Raw genomic sequence first — 17,830 nt, forward strand, 5'->3', positions numbered from 1 at the left:
TTTTACAAGTGTTATGTAATCATAAAAAATTGAAATAAAAAAATGTATTCCTTATTAGTTAACATATAGTTTGTTCAATTTTCCGAAGCAATATACAAAGCCGTACATACCTATTGGTTTACAATCATTACCATCAAAATTTAAGTTCCAAATCATCAGATTTTTAACAAACGATGCTAACACTGCTAACGGTGCGATAATTTACGTATTTCCAATCAAATCTTCTATCACTAACTACTCGATCAATCGGAGTGTCTGTTATACTCATACCTACTAGCTACGGTGGTTATTGACGAAACAATGTGCTCGCTTGATGAATCGGCACTCACAAATCAAAGCCAGCGATAATTATCAAAGTGCTTTCAATGATAAAGAGGCAACAGGAAAAGGAACGACTGAAAAATTTGTATTGATGTAGCTGAAAAAGTCTCCATAGAAATTGTTTGAAGAAAATAATATTTTTTAAATTATTTTTGTCACTTTAGGCCACCTCTTCTTTAACGACGTCAAAAATCATCAAATGACTCCTCCCGCTGTGGGTTAGCAGCGGTGAGGGACAGTCAGACTCTTATTGACTAAAAACCGTCGTGTTCCGTCATAGGCCTATTATGTACCAGGGCCGCGGTATCTCTTTCGCGGTTTCTCTAAGTTTGAAATTCTGGCGAAATTGTCCTTCATATTATTAGCTTCCACTAGCGGTATTAACGACGGTGAAGACTGCTCCGTGCACCTGGATTTTACCCTACGGCCTTGCTTTCAGCTTCAAACACTTAATAACTTCAGTAGTTCCTGCCGATCTCAAATCTGTCCAGTAGTTCCTGCCGATCGCTTTCAAGCAAACAAACAAACTCTTCAGTTTTATTATACTTAAGTAGGTACAGATACGTAGCGACTTACAATCAAGATTTTTATATTTATCTCCCTGCATTTCCTCAGTAGATCGTAAACGCGTAGGAATTTGGCGTGCTCAGGAGTTGGCAACAAGAAGCAATAAAATGAAAAGAATGGAAGTGAGAAAACGTTTTAACTGCAAAACTTTTTTTAGATAAATATCTATGTATAGCATTTCTAAAATCACGTAGTTTTAAAAATTCTAAAGTCTCTTTTACAAACGACTTCCAAAAAAGGGAGAGGTTCTCAATTCAGACGTTACTTTTTTTTTGTAGGTATTATGTTACAACTTATAAATCAAGTAACTGATGTAGTAAATAAATCGCAATGAGAACTCAATAATATTCATATGGTGTTCCCATAATATGTGGTACAAAGTCTGACTTCATTTTTTTAATTACTGCAATAAAAACGCCCTCATTAGTAAGGAAAACTAAGGCAATATTAATTATAAATAGCATATAGGAACAGATTAACTGAGAGCGTTTTCTAATCATTACTAGCGTTTGAAAATTAATGAAAATTAAAATTAATTGATCAACGTTTAGGTGGCTTGCAACCTTCATCAGGTAAAGGGCGAATCATTTTGATCAAGTGATTTATGTACCTATAGATACAGTTTGCACCAAATAGCTGTGCAATTCCGAAGTTAGCCATTTTACCTCGAGACCGTTTGTTTGCAGGTACAGATATTAGCCACATGTAGGTATAGTTAGATAGAAAGGATTTGTCACCGATACTAGAGCACCGAAATTGACTAAAAATTGCAACTGTAGTATTTTTAAGACAGTTCAGTCGAATGAAGATTATTTACTTACTTCAAAGATGTCATAAATATAGGTATTAGGCACCCTTTCAAAAACACCTGATCAAATGAAAAATGGACCTAACCTGCTCCTAATTCCGAAGAAAATTAACATAATTTAAAGGGTCTGAAAAATAAATGACGTCATATCGATATTCTAAGGGTCCATCGACTCGAAAAAGCTTAGTCATTAAAGTGTCTACTTAATTATTTTCGGGGGTAACAAAAAATGTGTGCCTATTATGTGCTGACAGCCAATACTTTATATAAAAGCCCCTTTGTTTCCCAAGAGAAAAAGGATCCTTAAGTGGACAACCACGACACCAAAATTTCAAGGAAATAACGACTTTACTACTTAAGGATTAAGAACAAAGTTGGTTTGCAGATTTCCGACTACATTACCAAACTATGCGGAAGAGTGATCGTAACTTCAAAAGTGCGCGTTTGTAGGTCATTATTGAAACGTCTATAAATATCTTGAGATTTGCTAAGCGGTTATAAAATAACCAAAAAACATCCAATAGGTATGATAAAAAAATAGGTATTCTTGGTACAAAACACAAGATTATTTTTGCAAGAAAACGCTGCCTTTTTAAGGGTTCATTCTCATTGCATACCATTTTGAAAATAGAATGAAAAGCGGTTACGTGTTTTATTTTTCAATGAACTTCCTTTTAAAGGTTTTAGGGGAAAAAGAGGAAGAAATTACGATCACGATGTAAGGGTGAGAGTCCACTGCAAACACACCATGAATCATTTTGTTTGATTTTTGGAGACAGAACATTAAGGTTAGGCAGGTAAGGCTAGGAGTTTTGGTTTACTCGCTCTAACAAACAGTAAAAGATTGTATATGAACATTTCTAAAATATCGACAAAAATGAAATCTTTGAACACAAAATTGCATTTTAAACGCAACAAAAGTGAGAGTACTATAAAGTCCAAGTCAAAAACGTTTATACTAGGCTAGCTTTAGCACTTTTTCACGTCATATTACAAATGGGCAACACTCTCAAAACGCCCCCCTCTTACCACTTCTTAGTGTTACGGCTTTAAAGAAGAAGCGGTGAAGAACAAACTTCCCAGCAACACAGCGAATATTGGTGGAACCTCGCCATTACCTAACCCGCGTCTTCTCTTACGTGACTTGTAAACGGTAGCTTTTATCAATAACTGTCAGCAACATAAGGAAGAAAATCCTGCTTGGAGTCGAAACAGGAAAGAAATCGCGGCTACCAACCTTCTAACCTTTAATAAGATGTGCACCGACCATAATAAACAAACAGTTATGTCATAATACTTTCTAACTACAATATTTTTTTATCGCAAAAGGTAAAAGAAAAATACGATATTTTGTTAGTTTGCAGATGTATCGTTGAAAGAAAATATCATATTGATGCAAGGCAAGGCAGAATGTTTTTGGAAACAAGATATATACAGTATGTGGGAATGTCTGAATGTTTATAACTCTTTCAAGCTAAAACTACTTGATAGATTTTGATGATTATTTTTCCGACCCAAATATCGACCAATAGAATTGCACCATTCGACGTCACGTGGTACAACCTACATGGTATTATACTGAAAATTTTTTGAATATTTTCTCTGGTCGTTGCTACGTCAAACTGACAGGTTGTGGCCGACATTTGGGACGGAAAAATAATCTCCCGAATACCACACGAGCTTCATAATTATCTGGCAAATACCCGATAATTTTGAAGCTCTTGTGGTATTATAAGTGATTATTTTTCCGACCCAAATATCGACCAATAGAATTGCACCATTCGACGTCACGTGGTACAACCTACATGGTATTATACTGATAATTTTTTGAATATTTTCTCTGGTAGTTGCTATATATAAAAAACAAAACATGATCCAGTCAAATTAACCACACGTCAAACTGACAGGTTGTGGCCGACATTTGGGACGGAAAAATAATCCCCCGAATACCACACGAGCTGACTCCTTCATTTGTTTGCAACGAACCTATCGGGAAATACCCGATAATTTTGAAGCTCTTGTGGTATTATAAGTGAAAATTATTAAGTATGGCTATAATCAGAATAACATAAACAAAGCCTTTTTTATCCATGTGTAGGAAGAAAATATTCGCCCAAGCCTTCGAGGAAACAAAATCTTTATTTATGACCGGTCATAATAAAATGAATGTTATAAAGGTGCTGTAATTCACCTATACCACCATATTTAATATAAACAAAGGCGAAGTTTTTTACCATCTCGCTGTCTTTTTTGGTCATTAAAATTTTCTAACATACCTACCTATAAAAATTACTCCGAAATGACATTGTCATGGCCGAAACGAAGGTCCCGAAACGAGATTCTTGTCACAACTTTAAATGTTCGTCTCAGTGATTAAAAAGTAATTTCATGAAACGACTTATTATTAAGAATTTTTTACTGTTGAATTTTTGGACCAACTTTTTTGGTAGTCTTGTAATCTTGACATTAACATATAGAAAATGCTTGTTAAAGAAGGCATTTTGATTTTGTAATTGATAGAAAATAGGTGTCTAGGTAGTAACTATTACGTAATCTGTGATCTCTAGGTAAATAGTTTTTTTATAAAATGTTTAGTTTTCACATGATACTACTACTATTATACCTAAATACGAAAGTCTGTAAGGACGGTATTGTTTGTACCTTTACGAATATTTGTCAGCAGTAATAAAGCTTAGGTACATAGGAATATGATAAGGTTACTTTTTCTCTATGTGCAGGTAGCTAGTATCATATAACGCATGTATTCTAAGACGCAACACTGTTATTTACTACACCCAAATATTAAAATTTATATTAATTTAAGGTCTATGAGTAATAAGATTACCACAAACAGCACATAAATCTGAAGCTGTACTAAGAAATTCCTTAATAAAAAAAAACATCGCGTCAGCAAGGAAATTTTAAGAGACCTGAACAAGGAATATTCTTAACCTGATATCAGAGTACTTTTAGTACTAGTACTTTAGTAATACTTGAGTTTTATGTACCTCAAGGGACTTTTTATGGTCACTCTGTAACCCTGCTTACATAATCAATGACATTAGCGTAGAAGTCAGCACAATTTTTAACGACGGGTAGAGACCCAAAGTATCTGATCTAACTTTTTCAATCTTCAGTTTCAGGTCTAACCTCATCTATATTAATATAATAAAGAGGAATCATTTATTTGTTTGTACCCTGGAGGCTAAACTCTTGAACTGATTTGAAAGCTTCCACTGTTGGAAAGCTGCACTCTTCCCGAGTAACATAGGTTAGATTGTATCTCGGTACAGGCAGCAGTAGGTATCCACGGGGCACGGGTAAAACCGGGAGAAAATGGCTAGTTACGAATATATTGATTTACTCGAAATTGATTGAGTACTATTAGCTATTAAATTGATATACTTTGCAGGTAGGTACAATTTATCAGCCATCTGTTTTGCCTTAACAGATTTCACCTAAAATGGATGACAAGACATTAATCTTAGTTAAACTTAACAACCATCAACTGTGATGATCACCTGCAAAGATTAATGAATAGATACAGTTTCCATTAAGATCAGCTGCAGCCTTTAAGATATTTGTACTAATAATAAAAAACTGAAGACATTGTCTGTTTGAATACGCTTACTACAAGAACCACTCGACCGATTTAAAAATCTTTCCAAGATAGGTACCTACTCCATTTTATCGGAGATAAAATTTCAAGTAATTTCCACAAATCAAATGAAACCACTGGTAGAAGCTATAGAAATAGTATATAGTTCTGAATAAACACAAGGAAATGCCAAATGTGTGTAATATACAGGTGCCAAAGCGTTTGTTCAGTCCGTAGGGCTAATTATTCGTAGTGAACCCTTGCATGACTACTACTAGGTAATTAATTGTCAAGCGAATATTCATGAATCGTGTGAAGGTGCCTTGGATTCGTACTTCTCCGAATCCGGGTAAATACCAAAACCTTTATATCCAATGATATATATGACATTGCTATTGGTGGGGTATACCAATCTGCCCAATGACCTTTTCACTTACTAGCCGATTTTCTCCGGTTTCACCCGCCTCCCCATACGGGTAGTAGTTCCCGGTATAGCCTATGTAACTGGGAAGAGTTAGTAGCTTTCAAACAGTGAAATAATTTTTCATATCGGTAGTTTCGGAGTCATTAGGGTACAAACAGAAATTGTTGCCTCTTTATTATGTTAGTATGATATTCAAATAAGTACTGGTCATGGCTTAGTAACGGTTGCATAGGTTGGTGGACTTTAGCGCGGTCGGTCCATGGAATCCATACTGTAGTCAGAAGCCAGAAAATGTGACAACAAAGGTTCCGGAGGTCAAATAGACATCGCTCCATGTAAAATACTGGCACTTAGCTGCATCCGATTTGACTTTTGGCCGACCCAACATAGGAAAGGCTAGGCAGATAGACCGGAGACATCTCCCGTCCATCCACACCTTAACAAAACAGTTGACGGTTCAATACCTCAAAATAAACATACGAGCAAACCCCTAATGGGTTCGTTTGGGGTCGTACCTCGAGTATTTGCTTAGGACAAAGTAGAACACTTAATTAGGTCGCCAATACTATTACAGTATACCTATCACTATTCTTAGGGCAAACCCGGTCCACGATTCCTGGTCATCATTTATCTTTTGAAATAAGCTGTGCCTTTGTACATTTTTTTTTTCTATTTTTTATTCTTGTCTGTGATTTTATGTGTATAAACTTTTCAATAAATAAAAAAATACATATTACAAAATGCCAAATGATGTTAATATTTTCGAAAGCACGTTGTCGTTTCGCTAACTTCTCGAACATAAGATTCGAAACGAAATGGAAATTGAATTTATATTAGGTATAGGTTCTCCCTGTAGAAACTTGGTAAGTAAGTATTTTATTTGGAAAACCTTTTACAGTTATCGAGTGACTAATACTCGCAAGTTCATTAGCTATTTTCAATATCCAGCGGTTTAATGTCGATTTTTCTTTTGTGAATTTATGTAAGAAAAAAATAATGTGTGGAAGTAACGATAATTTTGTTACTGTTTAACGCAAAAACTACTAAACGGATATCTATAAACCCTTGTATATTATGTGTTGTGGTCTCTTTTTGGCGAATTTTAATTTATTACGTAAAAAAACCACAATCTTTAATCTTCGAGTGGTTACACTCGGAAAATAATATGACACCAACAACGGGAAATGGTGTTCTTGGTATTATACTATGTACGTCAATAGTTTCTTAGGTCTTAGGGTACCCCAAACCTACGGTCCTACACACTATAATTCATGATTATCGACAAAGAATCAACTATATCACTAGTGTCCTAATTAACCCCTTTAAGTTAAAGGGGTTAATTAGGACACTAGTTAAAGGCTTTAACAAGGAGCTATCAAAAATTTCCTAGAAAATGAATTTTCCTAAAAATTAAATTCCAAGAGAAAAAACATTATAGAGCAATGCCATTCAACGACGGAGAATTTTAACACCGCGATTCAGAAAATGCCGTCTACAGTACAACGCCATCTAGTTCAGTTTTTGGAACTAACTGAGGCAATGTGGTTCTGGGTTCTATTCGTAACTGATACGAGCATAAAATGTAATTTTATTTTAAGTTTTACTACAAATTCTAATACAGTACAGGTTCTTTTGTGTCAATATGTAACTATTATGATGTTTTCGTTTCTACGTAGTCCAGTTATTTTAGGTTTCATCTGTGCAATAGGTACCTATGCTACTGAGCATTGACAACTTGTACTAACATTCTCATTATTTGTTGGATTTTTTCAAGAATGAATCCGCTGTGTAACTTTATTTACATTGAGGGTTTGAGATTAGCTGGGATGCTTTTCAATTTTATTTTATGGGCAGCAATATCGATCTCAAGGATATTGAGAAATCCATTTAAAATTATAGGTCGGGTGGAAGTGTTCAAGAATTTGTTGTGATTAAAATATTTGACATTTGATAAAGTTTAGAGAAACTCAATTTTAAATCCACGCGTAAAACAATAATCGTAAATTCGCTTTGCAGGATAAACCACCAAAAGAGGATCATCACGTTTACTGTTGAAAAAAAATCACGATTTCAAGACGTTTTGAACGTTTAAAAATGAAACACAGCGAGCAAAATTGTACAATATTATTATTCCTTGTTGCCTTATTTGTGCAGTTTAGTTCTGAAGAAATCGATGCATCCGGCTAGAAGTCAATATTTTTTTTTCGCCACCTTCTCCTAAACCACACCTAGTTAGTTAGTTACAGCCTATTTATCGTCCCACTGCTGGGCACAGGCCTCCTCTCACACGGAGAAGGATTGAGCATTAATCACCACGCTTGCTCAATGCGGGTTGGTGATTTCAGACCATATAGTCCAGGTTTCCTCAAGATGTCAAACCACACCTAACAGGTTTTTATTCCCTAATCATTTTTTTCTTTTTTTGTATTTTATCTTTTTCAAATTTAGAAAAAACAATTTGTACTTACATATAATTTAAAACCACACACTTAAACTCTTAGTGCCAACTAAATGAGTAAATCTGAGCAACTATTAAAATAATTGCACTTAAACCAAAAACTTGGAACTTGGAACTTAGTAAAACTCTTATTAATGTGCTGAAAACGAAGATGCATTAAATCACAGCTCTTTGGCAAAGATCACGTAAAATCTTTATTAAAAAGTTTCATAAACAAAGTTTCTTTTGCAATCAAAACTTATGAAAAATAAACTTTGATTTCATATTGCTAAGCTACACACGCTCGCTTAAAAAAAAGGTTTATTGGCTGAGATTTTTTTACATAGACAATATTACTTACATAGACGATACCTGGAAACTATTTAATATGGTGTTGGTCCGGAACCCGAACATAAAATATGTACAAAATATAGGCATCTCATAGTGCCTCCATACATTTTTATTATTCAATCTTTGGTTTTATTGATTAACTTAATATACCTAAAAAGCTCCCTATCTATCTTTACTTACTCACTTTTGAAGCCAAGTAGGTATACCTATTATTGGATAGATTTTATGCGTATAGGTACACTAGCTCGAACCATTCTGGCCTTCAATATCCGGCATGAGATGTGATTATACTAACGCTATATTATATACCTACTAAGGGTGAGCAACTTATAGGTTTTTTGTACGACATTCAAAGTCCATCACCCTAAAACTATTCGTAGGCAGACAATGAGATGGCTTTCCAATGATAGTAAAAACTAGAAAAGCTTTGAAAATAACATTATACTAAATAATATTTTATGGCCGTCAATATTGTACCTAAATAAGATGTGACTAAGTTGCCATTTTTAGGCAAGCTATTGAGCAGACAAGAAAATTTTTGGTAGCTGTAAAATATACCAAATAAAAAAGTTATTATTTAATCAGGTAACAATAAATTTTTAACACAACACCTAGTTCCAACAAGCCTTTATGTCGCCAGTTTGAGAACAGCGACATCTCGGTCCTCACAGCAGAACTACTATCGCATGAAGGTGTGCAAGGAATCTGCAATAGATGTCGTCACAAGTAGGTTTTAGAACGAATGAAATAGTATATTGTCGACATGTTTTTTTTTATTATTTCGTCTGGTAATTTTATAGTAAATTGTGCCAAAGCATGTTAGGTATTTTTAGAGCCATTTTAAGTAATCAGAATAAAATAGAAAAGAAAATACAATCATTCAAAACCCGCAACCTTTTGCATGACGTCAATGAAAGTTTCTGAACTAATAGGGTATTTTAGTCTAGATGAGAAAAAAATTAAAAGTGTATTACAATGATTGTTTGGAGGAAAAGCAATCGGGAAATGTTAGTTTCACTTCGTAAGGTACATAAATATATTTTTTATTGCAGTTTAAAGTTTTTAGGTTTTTTTATCTGTCTTTGAACACTACGAAATGTCGCCGCCATGCTAATGACGTCATTACGGTAGGTACTCATTATTAAAATTTTCAATACATATCAAAATATGTATTACTGACAGCTGTAGTACTAACGTAATGACGTCATGACCAAAAAACAATCATGGCGTCCGTTGTGTGCCGCGTTTTCGCGAAATACGCGCGAAATTTGAAATTATGATAAAACAATTAATTTATATTCGTACATAACGTGAGAAAAAAAAATATTTTTAATTTTTTAGAGATATATTAAGACTAAAGAATTTATTTAAGATATATTTCAAAAATGCATGTAATACCCTATTGTTTTATTTTTATCTTATTTACTTTTTACATATTCTTCTTACATTATTATCTTCATACACTTTCATACATAATATTTCTTATTAAAATATATCTTTAGCTCGAATTGGATCGCAAATTGAGGTGATAAACATCGTTACAATAAGATTTTATGTAACCTAACGTGTTTATTATGCTGTCTAGGACCATATTCATTTCAGTTTATTATGTACGTATCGCAGACATTTTATGAAGCTGTTACTTCCCACATCATCATCGTTCTGACATAAGTCTGAAATTCTGAAGCGCAACTGCCCTATGTCCGATTTCCTCGGTTTAGGACTCAAATCGCTTTGTGGGTATTAGAAACTTCCACAAAGCAGGCCAGTGTCTGAAAGTTGTCGGTGCTACACCCCCGCGCCTGGGAGGGCACGTAAGGCCCACGTCCCTAATTCCTACTCAATAGCAGTCTTAAAAATTCCACACCATCTTTTAATTTTGAGAAAACTCTCGACATTAGGGCTTTTTTTTGTGATTAAGCCTGCAACTTACTCGATAAGAAGAACGTACCTACTGCTGTGCAATGCTATTTATTTTATCCACTATATTGATGACAGCTTGCTTGAAAACGTTAGGGCCGTGACCTTTGCAGTTGGTGAAGAAATTATGTTCGTACACACAGACCTATAGTCTTACCTAGGGGTAATGGGTTGCCCGGGTAGCTGGTTTGAGGAGGTCAGATAGGCAGCCGCTCCTTGTAAAACAGTTGGGAAAAAGCTCGGGAGGTGATTATGATTTTACCCGTAGCTGGGTGCTATACGTATGCTCCTTTTTTGTTTAAAATAAAGGATTGTCATTAGTTGATTAAATATTACAATTTGTTTAATTACCTAATTATCTGATGCAAACAACAGACGTACTTACATTTTTGGTAATTTTCATAATCCATCAATCGAGTCGGAAAATCTCTGATTCCGATTAATTGGGAACGTGTTTCGAAGCTTTTGTTCGAATATAACGCACACTCGGACGGGATTATTTTATACATAGCAACGTTGATCCGGCTTAACTAGTATTTAGTATTTCAATATGAAAGTTCGTGGAATTTTTAATTTCATTTCACTCTGAGTTCTATTATTCGGATTTATTCGAAAACCGTTAATGAAAAATGTATGGATTTATTGTGTTTTATGATGTAGGTACTAGTTACGCTTATTATGTTCCATTAGCTAATGTGTTTTTTTTATATAAAATGATTTGAATTGAGTTTAAAACATTTCACTAATTACACAGAAAAATATTGTCTAAAATAACTCAAAGAAGAAGTCGGATATACATTTTCACAAAAATAAATCTAGATCATATTTACCTGCATAGGTAATACACACGTTAACTTCATAATTTCATTAACAATAGCTGTTACAAAGAAGTATCTCTAACGCTCGGAGCTAGTGTAGTTGACGGGAAAACACGACAAAGCACTAGAAAATAAAAATTACAATAAAATTACAAAATAGCAAAAATGCAAGTTACCTACCAACCGTGCCTATCGCAATGAATGCAATTTGTCAACTAACATTAGATACCTAGTGGATTTAAATATAAGTAAATTGAGGTCGCAAAGTCAGCAACTATGTCACTATACGAAAATCGTAAAGTACTATCTATTCTATAAAAAATCACTGCTAAAATAGTGCTACCAACTATTTCACTTCCCTATTTTAAAAGCTTTTCCTAGTACCCCGACAGATGGCGCGACAAGTCTGGCAGTACTTTAATGGCGTCGATGCTACTCAGTTAAGAGTACATCGCAAAAAGCTATATCTATTTTAGTTTGTATTAGACTGGCTGGAATAACCGATGGAAATAAATATGAACACTGTAGCAGCCTTTTATGACCCCATTTTGGTTATAGATTAGTAATGTGAACGGAAGGTATAATAATGTCTTAAAATGGGTTAATAAGGCAATGAGGGTTTTCTAAAATGGCAATCCACGAGGTGGCAGCACCGAGTCGTCAGGTCCAGATAACTGTCAAAGTGCTTATCTTTACTATGAATAGTGAACGATTTTAGTGTTTTTTTTATTTTATAATTAAAGCACTGCATTATTGTTTTACTATTGCGGTTGAGTAAATAAAAAAAACTAAATCATATTGTGTTAACAAATTTTTCAACAAGCTTTTCCTTAGTACCAGTGACTTTTGCACCCTCTCTCTTAGCTCAATTTTTAGTTCGGAAACCTTATTCTGACCGTAGTCCATAATAAAATCAATAACACTTCCAATATAACAGAATTTCAATAAACAATAAGTTCGGCACCTACAATTCCATACTATTTGACAGCTGTTTGGACCAGACGCATACGTGGCGCCACCCGGTGGCAAAAAAAATTTCAAAAACCCTCATTCATCGTCATCTATTTAGCTTTTCCCCAGGGGATTGGTTTCCAGTCTAAAAGAATGTAGGTACCTACCTTAATGTAGTATCAATATTTTGTTATATGGACAGACTGTTTATCTACCCCGATTCCTCTTTTTAAGGCTGGTTGTCAGACTTTCTGGCTTTGGACTACCCCTAGCGACTGCCGAAGGCGACAAAACAACAGCTAGGTACCTACGTTGTTTTTTCTTTTAACGACTTAATAAAACCTACATACTATTTTTACTTCACTCCACAAAAATCGGAAACATGTTCTTCCTGTCATGTTCTCAATTTATGTATTGTATGTTTTCCGCTTCCTTTTTCTCCGTCAGCCGTCATACTTCCTAACAATTTCTCCCCCTTTTTATTCATGTCCTCTTTCAGGCAATCTAATGTATGAAAATTAAAGAAAAAGTATTTTTTTCTTCTTTATAAAACTTTTTTCATCACCTATCACCAAAAAACATCTTCCAAAACAATTAACCCCACAAACTTACTCATATCTTCACGAACCTTCCAAGCTATCTAAACTCGGCAGTACAGCTATGCGCCAGTAACAGTCAGAATGAAGGATGACGGAGTCACGTACGCAATCTTACTGAGATTGATGCGTCGTCTGCGTCGCGATTATGTCCGGAATGTCCTGTGAGCTGTGTGTCCTTGCTTATGTGACCATGTTGGAGGGAATTTGGGGATATTTCCCGTTCATTTCACGTGTAATTCAAGAAAAAAAATGCAACATTAGGATGTCTTTTGAAGTTAAATACACACTAGTCTACTAAAGGCTTCTTGAACAACGTCCAAGCTATCTAAACTCGGCAGTACAACTATGCGACAGTAACAGTCAGAATGAAGGATGACGGAGTCACGTACGCAATCTTACTGAGATTGATGCGTCGTCTGCGTCGCGATTATGTCCGGAATGTCCTGTGATCTGTGTGTCCTTGCTCATGTGACCATGTTGGAGAGCATTTTGGGAAAGTGACTTGGTTGTTGACGAAGAGAAAAACATAAGTTTCCTTAGAAAAAATCCATTGCAATTTTCACATTAGTACTTGCTGTTCCCTACCTCTTGAATCAAGAAAACTTTCAATGAAGTAAGTATCTTAAGTTGATGATCCTGCCGGCTCAAAGGTAAAGCGCAATTATATAGTATTGTACCTAGTATACACGACCAGAAAGTTTCAGGATGGACGGATTTACTTCCCAAGTATCTCAGAAATGTTGGCGAAATGTTCGTATTATGGTCGCCCACCTATAAACTAATAGTATACTTAATTACTTCCTTAATACTTTTTGTAATGAAACAATCTCGAAATCAAATCTTCGAGAAAGCACTGATCGGCTTCTATTCATAAACTATGAACACTCCTAATTAAACACTCGCTACATGAAACCCAAAGAAAAATAATACAAAAAGCTACATAATTATATTCCAACGAAAAACCCGAATTTCAACTTCACATCATCAAAAATTAACTCTGATATAACATCGCTCTTTCCATAATAATTATCGGAAACCCTTTTATTGAATACCTCTTTGTTCCATCACAAATTGAAGCCCGAATTAATTTAAAATATCACGAGCTTCCTGTCAAAGGCTTTCATTTATACAAACGTACATGCCCAGTTTAAAACCACGATCAATACAGCGCCCGCAGTTATTTTCACTACAACTAATATGAATATTAATCCCACGTTTTCAGGGAAAATTTTAATTTACATTTTCATGGAACCGTCACTGTATGTTCTGTTTTTGCATGATATTTGCTAAAAGGCTTTATTGTACTCATTTCAGTTGAAATTACGCTTTTAATATACGTTATGTTTCATGTTCGTGTAATGAATTCCTCTAAAATGCGAGAGTATGGTGCACCTACATATCGGATTCATCTCGTATTGCAATTCCAGCAATCAATTTTCGAACATATACCTATACAGTAAAGCATAATTTCCTTTGTTTACTTTGATTGAACATACCATGTACAACATACATTTTATGATGAAATTCTTTGAGTTTATTACATATTGCGACTTTATTACATTCTGTGAAGAGAAAAACAATTAGGATAATTAACTGTGTATTACTCGTGTATGTAAGGTTCTTGACACTCTCAAAGAAAATGTAGGAGGGAGTATTTTTTATTCTTTGCAATTTAATTAGTCGCCTACGTTTTTTTGCTTGTCTGTCGGGGTCTTAGCTGTTAGCGAGATAAAAGGGATGCTTTGTTGGCTGGAGCTGGGCTTTGGAGAACAAAACCTACTCTATTCATATTAGACAGGTTCTGAGAAGAGCCTTATTAGATCGTAGCCTCATACAAAGTTGTGTTGGTGTCAAAGAGAGAGGAAATGATTTTTTCTATGTTTCTATATTTAGCCTTATCAAGGAAGACCTACTGTGTTATTCTGGTAACTGAGATGAGGAGGTTATGAAACTTTGTCTAAGGTACTGGCTTTCATGCTAAATTGAAACTATCACTTAAGAAAGATAATTTCATAAACTTAGTTTAAACCCTTTCTTTTTGATTTGAAATCGATTTCTATAATAAGGTGGAATAATAAGTCTGCAATGATATTTCCTTTTCTACAGCTACCACATAGATGCACATACATATTATTATGTACATATGTTATAGTTACACAACTACAGTGCGTAGTAAGCTGTGTAGCTAATCTGTGCTACGAATTAAGATTCGTTAATAGAAATGAAGTTTAATAGCCGGTAGATAACTATTGGTAGTAAACTGAATTGATTGAATAAGTTAAGGATTGCGAATTTAACATAATTTACAAAATCTTTGCTAATATCTTAAATGTGAAAGTAGTAGTAGTAGGAATAAACCAATGTAAATTAAATCAAATTTGATATACAGTTCCTTTAGAGCCTGAAGCAGAATTTATACGTTGCCTTTGGTCCAAATATGACAAGCAATTAGTGTCCTCAGAAATACGGGAAACAATAGTTTTTTATAAATAAATCTTTGTCAGTTTATTCAGTGTTAATCATCATCTACCAAGCCTTTTCCCAACTATGTAGTCGGCTTCCACCTACTCTAAATACACAGAAATACTAGTACATCGTACATATGCAATTACTGTTTCTCCGAATCCAGCGTCTTACAGTTCGCTGGCTGGCTATTAAGGAAACGTCGATCACTGTATGGACACCGATTGCAGAGGACGTTAGCTTTCCTTTGTTCACAAAGCCTAAGAAAGAGCATAGGCTACTAATATTGTTAGGTAATAAAAAACTACTGTCTTTACCTAACACTATGAAAGTCTCAAACCAGCTCTGTCAAAAACACAATCCTTGACAGCCTTCCGAATCAAGTTTGCATTTTGCCCTACCCCATCAAATCACTCTTTCACTCTAAGTTTAGCTGTAAAAGAACCTAACACTGGGTTAAGCTCGCCGCTGAGTATAATTTCTCTGTTTTTAGTGTGACAAAATGTATTTATGCGTGCAATAAACAATAGTAGTAGTTGTTAGTTTACTCAATATAATGTCTCGAATACACACACACGTTCTAGGTACGAGTATATCCTACATATGCAATTACTGTTTCTCCGAATACAGTGTCTTACAGTTCGCTGGGCGGCTATTAAGGAAATGTCGATCACTGTATGGACACCGATTGCAGAGGACGTTAGCCTGCCTTTGTTTAATCAAAGCTTGCTGGCTTGTCTTAGACAGGGTGTATGATAGCTTCAGGCTGAGTTTGTGTCTTGTATCTTGTATCTTGGGGGTGAAATTTCTGTGTGTGTGTATCTAAGTTAATTTATTTAACTTTATCTGCACTGTCATCTATATCTATTCTTCAGCACTAAAATCAAAGAACGATTTGTTTGTCTGTATGACGCATTTTTTCAAACAAATCGAATTAGCTTAAAAAATAACGTAGCTTTGGAACCTGAAAGGTTTCTGAAAAAACAAACCTACTTGGAACTACCTACTTCATACACCTGAATAAAGCCTCCCGCGATAAATAGACTAAACGCTGAAAGAATTTTTCATCATCTCATGTGATATTTTTTATGAAATAGTAATGTAAAATATTACCCTGTTTCATTCCCACAATTCATAATTAGGTACTTACCATGAAGTCCTTACTGCATTCCGATACATAAATAAATAATAATTATCGATTAAAGGTAAATAAGGTAATTCAATATCGTACGTATTTCTCACACTGACAGTTATTTAATTTTCCGTGAAGAATTAAACAAATATTTTAACAGGAATATCAGAGCGGCTTATTAAAAAAATCACATGACGGGCAATACATTTTGATTTTGGGAGCAAAACTTGAACTTTCATGCGGTTAATAATTCGATCGGACTCTTGATCAGTAGTGCGTATAGAACAAAGACCGACTTAAAAGTTTGATGGAATTCACGATTGCCTTCAAATTCTAAACACCTAAAGGTAGAATTCCGAGGATAGCGGCTACGACAGCCGCGCGCGGCTTACGACAGTCGTCGGCCGCGCGCGGCAATAGTCAACCTATGAAAATGTATGGCGCCGCTGCCGAGGTCCGCGACAGTCGCGCGCGTGGTCAACATGGTCTAGCGCTTAATAACATCTATAAAATTTTAGTAAAAACAGAATTGAATTGTTTTTCGTTTAGTCGGCAAAACTTCCTTTTGTTTTCATTACAATACAAATGCTTTTGAATCAGTATTTGGTAGTATCCTTCATCATTTCTACTTTTAAATATAGGGTCGATTGGTAATCTACTTTCATAATACAGCCACAGCAACACGTCATCCTCTTCTTCTTCAAGGATATCAATTAGCACTTCGACTAGAGGGAACAGACGAACAAAATCTACTAATTTCAACACAATGCCGCGCGCGGCTTACGAAATTCGTCAGCCGCGCGCGACTGTCGCGGACCTCGGCAGCGGTGCCATACATTTTCATAGGTTGACTATTGTCGCGCGCGGCCGACGACTGTCGTAAGCCGCGCGCGGCTGCGTCAGCCGCGACCCACGGAATTCTGCCTTAACAGCAGTTTCGGCAGTAAAGTTTGTGTGCGGTCTGTGGAAGCTCTAAAAACATCAAACATATTCGGCCTTACTATAAAAACTTAAACATCTGTTGAACACTTGTCTAAAAAAGAGTGGCTGCAAAACGGACCTTATTTCAACGTCATAACCTGTCATTTTTTTAAACAAGTGTTCAATAGACGTTTAAAAGTTTTTGTGGTACGACGAATTATGTACACCTTTAACTAATTTGCATATACATAGAAGGAGTGGTTAAGCAACAGTCGTATGAGTCGATAGATCATAGCTTCACATAATGATAAAACACCGCTTGGGCGTGGTCGGTCCGTTGAAGGATGACCATTTTGTCATTTCACCAAATCCATGTAAAAAAACAGAGGTACTGAGAAGCATTCTACTAGACTGGAAGCCGACTTCAACATAATCCAAGTCAAAGTCAAATGTTTTTATTTCAAATAGGCCTGTGCAGGCTCCAATGAAACGTCACACTATTTGCACTAGTTAATTGGGA

The sequence above is a fragment of the Helicoverpa armigera genome, chromosome 18, assembly GCF_030705265.1.
Source record: "Helicoverpa armigera isolate CAAS_96S chromosome 18, ASM3070526v1, whole genome shotgun sequence".
Lineage (NCBI taxonomy): Eukaryota > Metazoa > Arthropoda > Insecta > Lepidoptera > Noctuidae > Helicoverpa > Helicoverpa armigera.